This window comes from Lupinus angustifolius, chromosome LG11 (assembly GCF_001865875.1).
Source record: "Lupinus angustifolius cultivar Tanjil chromosome LG11, LupAngTanjil_v1.0, whole genome shotgun sequence".
In the NCBI taxonomy this organism is placed as follows: Eukaryota; Viridiplantae; Streptophyta; class Magnoliopsida; order Fabales; family Fabaceae; genus Lupinus; species Lupinus angustifolius.
Genome location: NC_032019.1, coordinates 19215584 through 19219114, shown reverse-complemented (window position 1 = coordinate 19219114; position 3531 = coordinate 19215584). Strand labels below are relative to the sequence as shown.

Sequence of the window (3531 nt, the reverse complement as noted above, 5' to 3'; positions counted from 1 at the left end):
AAATTAAGGGAGAATGTAGAACTCATTGGGAATTAAGATTAAAGTGATAGATTAGATTAGCTGAATTTTTTATGTAGTTGGATAGTTGATAAGCTCATGTAAAATTTTGTGACCTTATCAAAACCTGGAATTTAAAAGTTATAATCTCTTTAAATTGTAAGAGTGTTGCTAAATGCTAAACATACCCATGACCCAATTTATATGAACATGGTTGATAGAAATATAGTTAATTTCCCAAAAAGAGGACGTCAACAGCAGGGTTCGAACCTGCGCGGGCGAAGCCCAACAGATTTCAAGTCTGTCTCCTTAACCACTCGGACATATTGACATTGATATTACTTTCATAGTGATTTGGTATCCAACCATTGGTATCATAGAATATTTTCAATTTCTTAGCTTGTGGTGACATTTTTCATATCATCATTACAAATTTATCGCGTACATTCAAACAAATGAGAAAGAAATATATGTACCAATAATATAAGAGTTTTACACACATCATTCATATTTAATCATTTTTATTATTTAAAAAATTAATATAAATAAATAATGAATAATATATTAAATGTATATAAATTTTTATACTAGGTGCATAGATATTACGCTCATCTTTATTTACATAGAAGACCGCTGCTACATATGCTCCAATGAGACTCTACACTTTTATTTTAGGTTCAAGGGTATACATGCATCTATATTATAGTTATATGGAGCTTCAGCCTTAATCTAATCTTCCCCTCTCACCTTTTGAGGTTATAATGAGAATGTGGTACATTTGGATTTTCAATATATTTCAACCTACTTGCCCACCAATTTCCATTTCAATTTAACAAGTGCTTTCCTGCTAGTTGCTCTTTACCATTTTGTAGCAAATTTGATTGGTGAGTGTCAAACTTTTGAGTACCTTTTAAACAAAATGTGTAGATAAGAAATGATGTGATAATTTGTAATTGATATCACAATCTAGGATGACCTATGATTGTTTAGTAAGTGTAGACAATTTATGATAAATACAGTAGTTTCATTGTATATTCAACAATTAATTCTTTCAGCTCAAAGAATGAGAAATAAGGTATGGACTATCTTTTGGAAGATACAATTAGTATTATACTCTTTGATCATCCACATTTAATGTTAGCTTTATTTTCTTATAACTTGTCCTCTAAAGCATATTTCTCTAAGATTGAATGTAGTAAATTGGCAACAAGAATCAAGACTTTGGCATCTCTTGATTTTCTTATGGATCTGTATTATCTATGAGACATATCAAATGAGACGCCACATTTCTCTGAGCATTTTATTGTTCCAACGTTATACAATAACAATAAAGTATTAATTTTATTAGACGAGTTCACCTATGATGAATAAATATTTTCCTATATCCCGATTCTCAAAATATGAGCCAATGGCTTACTTTATATTCATTATTTGTATAGCTACATTTTACACCTACTTTTGGTATCTTTCTCATATCTACATACAGTAATTTTACAACTACATTCAATCATAATATCAATATAGAATGTCTATGCTAAGTGCTAAACTTGTTTATACTAAAAACATTTTCCTAGTTGTATTTGCATCATTGACATTTTGATGGTGAAGTATTTTTCTTATCAAGAGGAGAATTAAAAATGAGAAATCATTATTATCTTGATTGTTTCCAGTCATGTAAAAAACTCTTACACTGATAATATATCCATCTTTTTCTAAAAAACAATTAGATTTTATCTGACAAATTCTTGTTTTCTTACTCTTTAGTTTAGACTGTGAGAAATTTATACATTCAAATTGTGAAATTAATAACTCTAGCACCCATTCACAATGATTCTACATGATAAGTTGAAGAGCATTCTTCTTAATACATTCACTACTCTAGAAACGAGGCGTAATGTTAGGGTGTAACCCTAACAGAGATATTTTGATAGAGAGGACATGATTAAATTTTTACTGAATAATAGGCTATTGAATTTTCATTACGTATTCAAAGTGAAATACAACCTAATAAGTACTGAATTGGAAAACATAACTTGAGCCTAACTATAAATTAAAGCCAAGTTGAAGGAAAAACACTATTAACTATTAGAGATTAATAATTTCTCTCATTTACAAACATACTCCCTGAATCTAATTGATAATTAATAATCCCTTTTGGTATATTTGCATTAAGAGTGATGATATTGGGTCCAAACAACCCAACATTGCCCTTTTCTTCTAAAACAACCTTGTCCACAAGGTTGTGTGTTTGGGTCGAAACTCCAATGGGATCCAACTATGAATGGGTTTGTGCAAACTTTTGTCTAGGAGGTGTATATTGGAGTGTGTTATGCTGCATGCTTGGACTAGTCACACAGCTGTGTGAAAGCTCAGTTCCGTGGACAACATGAGAAGAATCCCTAACGGGTATAAAAACTGCAGGGCCCAGATGACCTGTTTGAAGATCCAACGGTCCACGTTCTCCCGTGTTTGAACTGTGTGACTAGACCACAAAAGGCCAGGCGCGTGGGTCTACTATCACTGCTGCAACAGTACACTTTGCAGGCGGAACAGGACAGCTGGAGGCATCCAACGGTCCCGTTTGCAAGGTGCTTTGATCGACAGTTGCACTTCTTGTACAACAATGTAGTCTACACTTGTAGGAATCAGAGTAGTGTCCTTAGAAAAATCGAATAATGGAAATGTTGGAGTAATTTGTGTAATTACTGTTGGAAATTCCTTATGATTGGTGAAATACCAATCCTAGGATCTTGGATTTAATGATTCTCACACATATTTATGAATCAAAGGGTGCAGTGTCATACCTGAATCCATGTTCCTGGATGTGTTCCTTTGATCCACGATTCTGAAAGAGATGTGGTATGATGGCCTTCCTCAACCAAATCCTCGATTCCTCTTGGGACTTGCGTTTTCACTCTGATGGGGAGATGAGAAAACTAAATTTGGTTTGGTGTATTGGGGACCATAACCTTCCTGATGTGTTAACTAATATGGTTCCCATTATCCCCTATGGGTTAACCTGATGGGTATCCACCCATTAAGCCCATATTCGTTATAACCTTTTTAGAAATATAAGGGGTGTCAGTAATTAGATCACTTATAATGTAACCCCGAAAATAAATAGCTAATATCATTGTATCAAATATATGATGCTCACTTTAATTAGAAATTTATAATTTCTAACAATCTCCCACTTGAGCTTCATATCTTCATGATACAATTATATCATAGGTTCTTTAGGCGCGCATCTGTATCTATTTACGTTTAGACTTCTCCTTAATACAATCTGGTCCATCTCATATATTAACTATGGAACCACCGCGACTTTCATCACATTTAAGTGTGACTCGACCACGATGATCACCATATTAACATACTCAATGACATAGATCAAATATGGATGAGTGACATGGAAATTTCATGCAATGTGATCTCAAACATGTCTATTTCCAACTGGTCCTTCTTTATTCTTTAGTGAGATCAATCCAAAGTCTTTAATTTGCAACACAATTGTTACAATGTACAATTTCAAAA

The 3531-nt window shown here is 33.1% G+C and overlaps 1 non-coding gene across 1 annotated transcript; it reads right to left on the bottom strand.

The window, feature by feature from the left end:
• Positions 247–328, bottom strand: TRNAS-UGA. The gene has a single exon. It is a non-coding gene; the product is annotated as a tRNA-Ser (tRNA).